Source organism: Antennarius striatus, chromosome 18 (genome assembly GCF_040054535.1).
Source record: "Antennarius striatus isolate MH-2024 chromosome 18, ASM4005453v1, whole genome shotgun sequence".
Classification (NCBI taxonomy): Eukaryota; Metazoa; Chordata; class Actinopteri; order Lophiiformes; family Antennariidae; genus Antennarius; species Antennarius striatus.
This window is the reverse complement of record NC_090793.1, coordinates 8,628,598-8,638,252: the sequence shown is the minus strand read 5'-3', so window position 1 is coordinate 8,638,252 and position 9,655 is coordinate 8,628,598.

Below are 9,655 nucleotides of genomic sequence, written 5' to 3'. Positions count from 1 at the left end.
TTCCAACAAGAATGACAGAGACATTGTTAAAAGGAAACACATTTCTGCAACAACATAATCAAAAATTAAATGATCGTATCTTGTACCATATGGCTTCGCCATTTTATTGACCAATTACTTGAGAATAGACCTCATAAAATCTCTGCTGCTGTGAAGCAAAAGTGAAATGATTGTATCACACACACAGACACACACACACCCACACACACTACCTCGGCGTATGATGTGAGGGATACAGCTATCCCTGTCCATCTGTTAAAAGGTTTTCTGTAACTCGATAAGCAAAACTTGGCCAGAACATCAAACATAAATGACACCAAAACTTAATTTTGCACATTTTGATGAAAAATATTCCATTTGTGCTTCTTCGAGTTTCTCTGGAACTTAACTTAAAAACTTCAATACATCTTCTGCAAACTGTGCATACACCTCAACCATATGCTGGAGTTATTCAGAATTTGTACTTTTTCTGTTACCATGGCAACAACTCAACCCAATTCTGAAGAAGGGAGCGTGTTTTTTGGGTTGTTTTTTTTTTTTAAACTCATCTTGCAAACTGCCTTTGTATTTGAATGATGCAAAATATATTTTTGCATTATAACTAATTGCATGGCTTCCATGGCAACAATTTAGTTTTAAACTTGACCTTATTACAGTTGTTTGTTTTTTAAGAAACTGGCGTTAAGCTTGGTTGGAGCGTTCGGAACCCATTCCAATTATGGGATGGATCTGAAAAAATGAGTAGATATTTTTCTTCCATATTGCAAGGAGGAACTTTGTCAATTACACTTAAACGCTTATTTGGATTACAATCACACTATATGAATAATCGCTGCTGCCCCAAAAATAAAAGGGGGATCCATTTTTATTTATTTATTTATTTCAGTTTAACAATGGAGAACCCTGACAGCAGCCTTTTTAATAGTATGTCTCAGATGATGAGCTGTACTGCTTATATGTGACCTACCTCTACTTCTGTGACGCTGATGGTTCTGCTGCCATGCAACACTGTTATTCCATTAGTCTGATTCATATACAGTATTACGGAACCAATTGTTTCATCAAGATTCTCAACTTTTTTGTTCCACTGTTTTAAAATATTTTTAATGCTGTTGTCAGAAGTAAACACCAGAGGGCGCCATCCCATGAACAGATCCAAAATGTATAATACCGCCGCTACCACACCCTTTCAGCCAACCTGAACCATCTCACCTTGAAAGATGCCAGAAGAAATCCTCAAAAAAATGTTGAGCTTTCTTTAAAACACACAATGAGCATTCAGCAAACACTGAGTCTGGTTTCTCTTAATGTCAGCCTTCACAGAACAGAAGCATTGAGTGCTAACAAAACCCCTGAGGCCTCGCTTTGTCCCCTGAAGTTTCCAAATGTTCATTATATAAGCTGCAGTCCAGCCCACACATGCATAGTTTTGGCTGAGAGCATGAAAAATAATGAATGTTCACAGCTTTCCAAAGCTCCCACACCTTTGGCCCAGAACTTTTGTGCAGTTAAACAGATTCTAGCAGAATTAAACAACAGCTGAAGCATCTGAATACATGAAGGTAAAAGCTTTTATTATGATCTACAAATAGAAATCATATAGAACCTGTTGAAATTTGCATGACACAAAATTAGCAAGAAAAACCTGTCAATTTAGTAACTTAAAATATTTGAGGTGATGCAGATCAACCACTGTTGGCCTACTTGACAGTTTCTATCAACACTAGAGAGCCTGAGTGTCTCCCCCCGATTCAGCCTCCATTATAATGTCATCTAAATAGCATGCATGTAGTCCATTATAGTGATCAGATTAATCATCTGAATAGAATAGAAGACATTCAACAAAAGTCTTCCAGCTCATCTGCGGCTCTTGGTGGGCAGATGTCAGTATTAAGCCGTGAAAGCAGCGAAGAGAACAGACGAGGACCACTAATATGCATAATCCCACCTCCTGATGTTTCTATCAAGAGGCGCAGAGACTGATGTTCATTATACGATAAAAGCCTTACAGCACAGTGAGCAGCATCGTCCCCTCAGGTTCCTCCCTAAGCCCGGCTCTTGAGTTGTATTGATAACCAGACTACAGGGATACAAAAGGAACAAGGCTTTTGTGATCCCTAACCACAGCCAGACAGGCTAGTTTTTGGTCATTTTTGCCAGAAGGAACAGGACACAGCAACCCATCAACACCCATCAAGCACAGTAAGGGTCGCTCAAAGAAACACCTGTCCTGACAGCAGCTTTCAAAAATTTGGAGGGGATCTGTAGATGTGTTTTTACTCATCCTGTTAACTGTGGCAAGCTGTCAAATTGCAGGTGTCAGAGATGATTTTAGAAAGTGAAAAAAAAAGGATAAAAGGAGCAAGATTCAGGAGGATTTTAGCAGAAGGACACAAATGGGCCCTTAAAAGCAAAAGGAAATATCCCTGTCAGAGAGTTCTTGATGTTTAATGTGATCCTCCAAAGTGAAATGGACCATCGATAATTGAAGTGCTGTTCAAATATATTGATTCACATGAAATGAACTCCAGTTTTTGGTCCACAAACATAAATAAAAATAAAAACAGCTTTTCCATTTCTCTGCATGTCACTGTGACAGCATTAAAATGCAGTTTTAATTCGAAAATAAATACCAATTTACTTTTCAACATATTTATATGCAAAAGACTAGAAGGAAATGCATGAGCATTTTTGTATTGTGTTCCTCAGAGAGCGATTCATCATAGGCAAAACCCAACTAGATGTCTGTCATGAAGCTTTCAGGTTTATTATTTAATTCAATTTACAGCCCATTGATTTCATACATTGAAAGTCAAAAAGGTCAAAGTTTCTTTCCATCATTCAGGGTCAAACAAAAACTCAAACCTCAAATATTAAAGCCAAACATGAAGCTTGAAGTGCCTCTCTAGCGTCTGTCAGTCAGAATTGCCGCTGAACTGTCAAAGGGGACAAAACACTGACCAATCTAATTTTACTATCTCATCCGAAGATGGAACCGATGATTATGATCTCCGAATCAGTTTTTAATTGTCACCCCCTGCTGACAAGAACATTTTGACTTGTGACTAAAAAGGGATACAAGACTCCTCGGGACTCCTCTCACCCACCAAACGTATTATTAGCTGCATCCCTTCTTTCACAAGGATGCTGTGATCGTCCTCCATTGTCCTCGACATATACAGCGACGTACATCAGCTCGTATTGCTCACAACATCCTGTGCAAATGCTGTTTTGCTCTTTCATTCCTTATTGCATTTATTCAAGGATGTTTTAAAAGCAAATTCCTTGAAGTTAAAATAACAGAAAACAAGCAAATCCAGACAAAGATCCACTGAGCTTATAGTTGATCTCCATGTGTACGTGAATGTATTAGCACATGAGGACAAATGTAATCATATTCTGCCCAGTTGTATTCCAAAGCAATTAATTTTATCGTTTTTCAATTTTCACAGCCCTTAGGATATGCAACTTCACTATAGTTGTTCCATTACCAATTAATTTAATGCATAAAGTTCAGGTGGAATTCAATTATTTGAGCTCCTCGTCACGTCGGGCTCAGGTGAAGCATTCTGGACTCTTGGAATGCATAGTTTTAATTTTGTAGGATTGACAGCAGGATTATTCCAAAAAATTAAGGAATAGATTTCATAAAATCTTTGTGGAGGATGAGTTTCAGGTCAGAATTGATCCCATTAAATTAATATTTAGATCTGGATGATGGGTGGATCCAGAAATCCTTTTTTTTAATTTGATTTTTGAACATTTTTATCTCCACTAAAATTTAATGCAAGCAATAAATTTCAAAACTCTTGGGACATGGTATGCTTACCACTGTGTAGCAGGCATATAATGAAAAAATACAGAAATATGTCTAATTTTAAGCATTTGAAATATTTATCTTTGTGCTACTTTCAATCAAACATGGATTTTCAGTATTACAAATCTTCAAATTCTACGTGTTTTTATTGTACATTTTACAAAATGACCCTGTATTTTTGGAAACAGGCTCCTAGAACGTTTTGCGTCATCATTGTGATTTCTCATGGAATAATGCCCGGATCGGTACCGTGAAAATTCCTGTAATGAAGGCAATCACAAGGAACTGTTTGAAATTTTTATTTTATTTTACTAAGGCAGAGACAGTTCCAGGCAGTTTGGATGAAATAAAAATACATACAGTAGTTCTATTGTAAAGACAGTAGTTGAATTGTTTTGCATTAAATCAGGAATATTTCCATGACTGTGTGCTTTAGTGTAAATTGAAATCTCACTTTCAAATTGGAGCTTAGTTTGATTTTGGATAAGTCTTGATTGGATTAAAGGGGTCTGTCTTTTTTTTTTTCCTCATTCTAGTTCTGAGCTCTACGCCCCAACTCCAAGATGTTCACCCCTGCTGACCCAGAAGCACAGGCAAAGTTGTTTCCAGTTGATCAGAACCACCTGGATAGAATTTAAGTTCTGGGATTCTGTTATGGACCGATGAAACATAACTGTAGCGTTTGCGGCCTGTGGATTGGCCACGTCTCTGCAGTGGGAGCTGGCAGCGTATCGAGGCTATGATGGATTCTGTCAAGTATTCCTCTGAGGAAACGTCTCGCCATCTGTGAGGGAACTGAAGCGTGGCCGTCATTGGACGTTCCAAAGAGACAGTGACCACAATGAGACCTCAAAATCCACCAAAGCTTGGTTAACAAACAAGTCCTGGATCATTCCAGAGTGGTCGCCGTTTAATCTGACTTGAATCCTACAGAAAATCTCTGATGGGATTTTATCCATGAGGAATGGGCTAAGATTCTTCAGGAGTGGAAGCTGCTTTTCTTGATATACATCAGGTCAGCAGCAGCAGATCACAGCAGCTGAAGGGTTTAATTTGATGTTTGCACACAGATGGTAAAATGGTATTTTGCCTTATAAAAGGAGGTTGAATAATTTTACTTCTATCAACATGTATGGTTAGAAATCTGGGCGGGAATCGATGCGTCTTCCTGCAACCTGGAGACATTTCTTACCATATACGTCCAGTCTCTATACGTTCATTCATATGCACCCTTAACCTTCATATAATGTAATTTGGTTGCTGGATTGGGCCGCGCCCTAAACGAGGTCTGTTATAAAAAAAAATAAAAAAAAATCCACGTCAAACGCGCTCCTGCAAAGCTCGTCGTCACTCCACGTCGTCCCGCCTCCTCCTCGTCGTCCTCTCCGGAGCAGCAGACGTATTTAAACGCGCTGATCCATCCTCCACCAGCTTACCCAGTAACATCATGATGACCGTTACGTGGAGCGCAGATGGGAGGGCGCAAAGGCTCCTCCGGTCGTGGGTAATTTTCTACAGAAAAAAAAAAAAAAAGAAAAGAAAAGAAAAAAAAAAAACACCCAACAGTGAAAGAGATCCAGATATCGGCGTCACCTGTTGTTCCCGTCGACGCACGGTGAGTCTCTTACAGTCTGTACATGTGATGTCGGCCTGGATTGTTCTGCAATATTTTATCGCGCTGTGGGGATTTTGGGAAAACAAGTGATGATGCAAATATCCATAAATAATAGGGGGGGGGGGGGTTGAAAAAAAAAAAAAGAATTAGAAACTAGAAGCCGACCTCTTCCTGCCTCGACTGTGTGTGTGTGTGTGTGTGTGTGTGTGTGTAGGGGGGGATGTTTATCATGTCGTCATGTAGAGGAAGAAAAAAAAAAAACGTGGTCTGACTTTACATCAGGAGCCAGGTTGATGGAAGCCTGACATCGGAGGTGTTTTATGTTGTTTTTTGTGTGTGTTTTTTAACTGCGATATGACCTCCTGAGAGAAAACTTTGGTTCAGCAGCAACAGGTGGCATGTTTCCTCCCCCCCCCCCCACCTCCTCCTCCTCCTCCTCCTCCCCCCAACTGAGATGCCGAGGAAGGAGATGGAGGAAAAGTAGGGCGTCATTCAGCACCGAGATACTGGACAGCTCCCGCGATGGAGGAGGCTTCTTCCCCCCCCCCCCCCTCTTTCCAGCAGCGGAATAACGGTGTTGTCGGTCCCGTTGATGCACCTTTACCGGCACCGGAGCGCGTTAGTGACATATTAACACCACCTAATGCTCAGCATTCACATGTACCTGCTGTTTGGAAGCTGATTGGACGACGTTTGAGTGGCAGATGCTGGAGTGTCATCCTGCTGGAGGATCGGCGGATGGAGTCATTTGTGTTTTTATTAAAAACGACTTGGCTGCACATCGCGGGTCGTCTCAGCTCAGCACTTCTCTTTTTCCTCCAGTTTACACTGGCAGACCCTTCCTCACCCCCCCCCCTTTTTTCCCCCCTCCTTTCCTTCCTTTCTTCCTGTCCCCATCACCCCCCCCCCCACCACCCTCCTCCTCCTCCTCCTCCACTGACTCCCAGTCTTGTTGCATAGCTACCAACGCAGAAACATACTGGAGATGCAGGACAATTTGCCTCCCCCCCCCCCCCCCTTTCTCTCTCCCTCTTTCAGCACAAATTTGACTTATTCAAAAGAAAACAGATCACTTTGGGTTGATGCTCTGCATTTGCGTTCCTCCTTTTGTCAATCTAAATAGAGTGTAATTGCATCTTGTGCAAGCTTCTGCCCCCCCCACCCCCCTCTCTCCGTTTCCTTGCATATGGTGAGCAGATTCTAAGAGCCGTGCCGTGCTCCTCTGTTCATCCCCTCCTCCTCTTGTCTCCCTCTTCTGAGAGGAGCTGAAAGGTTGGCATTACAACAACAAAGGAAGGATGGAATGTCAACAGGCTTCAGAGAGAAACGGGATGAGGGAAACACACAGACAGGATGTAATGTTTTCATCTTTTCAAATCTGAAGTTCATGACCCAGGCCGAGCGCTTGCGACACGTGCTCATCCTGACACGCTCTCCAGCTCAATCTGCAAAGGTGGCACCGGTTTAACACCGTAAAAAGTGGAGGAGAAGGATTTCGAACCTGAAATGTTTCAAGGCCCTGTTGTGTTACAAGGTTCCTTCTTTTTTTCTTTTACCACAGACTGAAGCAGCAGCTGTGGAGCTCCTCGCTGGGAATACGAGGATGACTTGGCATAGTGTTGGTCGTGCTAAGTGGAAGACTAGTGATTTTGTTGTGGTGCTAGTCAAAGAACAACAAGTCCCAGTCTGCCTCTCAGCACAAGCAGCGCTCTTCAGTCCCATGTCAGCTTTAACCTGCCAATCAGCAGCTGTTCACAATCCAGCCATGGGGCTGGGAGGGACTTTTTCCTCTTAATTCATCCGTAAGAAAGCGCAGATCCATCCTTGATGCCCCTCAGTAAACTGGCTACAGCACCTATATGGCAGAAGTATAAATGAAATTCATCACATTTTGTGAAAAATTGCTTTAAACTCTGACACGCCACAGTGTGCCTTGTGAAAAACAGGATGAAATAACCCGCTTATTGCTCACGGATCACTAAATTTCTACGCCGTGTAGATGATACCTGTTTGTTAATTTGTCTAATTTGTATTGACTGTCAAATAAAACTAAAATCTATATATATTTTCTGTACATTTCTTCATTTTTCTTCCTCAGCAATAACATGTCATGGCTGAATTTGGAAGCATCACAATACACAACAACACACCAAAGACTGTCTGTCTGATTAAACTCAACTCTGAATGACATATTACTCCTCTGTCCTGCTGCCAGAAAGGCTTTAAAACTTTACATGTGGGACTAAATACGTTTCATCTGTTAATAAATTCCCTCTGTGAACTACCTCAGCTGGTAACGGCTGCAGCGTTCTGATTAGTTGCACGTAATTATCCTACTTATTAAAATAAGTGTCTGGATGCTGACCTGACATTCTTTGTGTTGAGCCATTTCTCTGTTTAGATGAACTCAGTGCCTCAAAAAGATTTTCAGAATTTGCTCTATATGGTGTAGATGCGTGGTCTTCCTTGAGGTCACTAATAGCAGTCAACAGATGAAGGTAGTCACTGAGAAGTCTGGGAGTCATGCTCAAACAGCAGACACAAGTCTGATTGAACCTACTCTCCCACCCAGAGCTCCTGCAACCAAAGAAATACCACATCATCAAGATGCTTCACAAATACAGTGAATTCTACCACCAGTACTGAAAGCAGAGGAGGTAAAGGTAAATATTTATGGTAAAATGGACTTGGAGAGGATGGAAATGGTGGAAAATGCTTGAAGCATCAGGCGTTAAAACCACATATCCTTCCCTTGTTGTTACCAGGATACCTGCATGAGTGACCTGACAGGATCCTCTCTTTGGTTGAGCATGACAAACAGGGAGGCGCGAACTGAAATGTCACATTTATATCAGCGAAGTAAGAAAGTTCTCTGAATATAAGTCGTTTAATTTACATGGAATATTATCAGAAGCATGCAAAGTAGAGAATGCATGAATTCTAGGGCTGATGTGAAGTCAACCAGCAAGTTATATTTTAAATGATGAATCATCTTCATCACTGCTGACACTGAAAGTAGGAAAGAATCAATCATGTCACATCTCCTTTTGGTAACGATCCCAGACAACGCTGCTTTCACCCAGAGAGGCTTTAATTAAAAATGCATCGGAGGCTGGTCTCACTCACGCTGCTCTCCATGTAAGTTTCCAGATTGGCAGCGTGCTGGTTTTTCATATATAAGAATCAGGGACAGGCTGACGTTGCTAAGCAACACAAAAGAGTTTAATGTATTTGTTTATCGGTGAATAAGAATCCAAAGTTTTCAAGGCTTTTGAGAGCACCCTGCAATGAGGTAACTCCAATAGAAATACAGAGAAGTGGATTTTCTATCAATCATTGTGAAATTATCTATATTATATTATTTCTTTATATGTGACCAGTTCTGTTTTTACATTTGTCAACAAAGGGATCAATGTGAGAAACCACAAACAAAAGAAAATATACTTGATCGTTAAAATTTTAAGTAATTAACCTCACCAATGTTTGAAAATGACTCTACATAAAGAATTTAATATGATTTCCCTCTAAACTTTAACTTGTCTTAATTTTAAAATAAAATAACAGCTGTTTTGGTTTAAATAATCCATTCTGAACCTCTTTGGGCTGTTTGGAGAGCCTGGAGTTCCCAGAGGAAGGAACCCACGCCAAGAGGCCCCGGGTCCACATTGAACCCTGCCATCTTCTTCCTTCTCCACACCAGCAGCCCCACTCCGTTTAGTCTCGATAAAACTGATAATCCGTGACGTGCGGTGAGGTTCATTGCTGCTGAGGCACTTACTTCATCATAATCACAATTGCAAACATATGAACCTACAGTGTAGCTTATTCACACTTTAATTAATAAACGTGAGTGGTTATGTTTAAAGTCTCATAGCAGAATTATTTACACATACAAACTGTAACACACAAATAAGCACATTTGATTAAAAAAAAAACTTGTGTTGTTACTACATGTTTATTTAGCAGCTCCTTCTGAACAAGAGCATCGAAAAAATTCTGAGTTGAGATATATAATCCTCCATTTGTATAGTAAGATAAGGCGAGCGGGAAATACAAATTAATTTTACTTGACTTACTGACTTTAGGTTGTAGTTTGCTGTCACTTATTCAGCGGTCGAGGAGTCCCAAGAAGAATCCCCTGGGATCACCAGCGCCCCCTACCATGAGGCAGGAAAACTGCGTGCCTCACCTACAGCATTACGGTCTCACTGTATAGCATGACA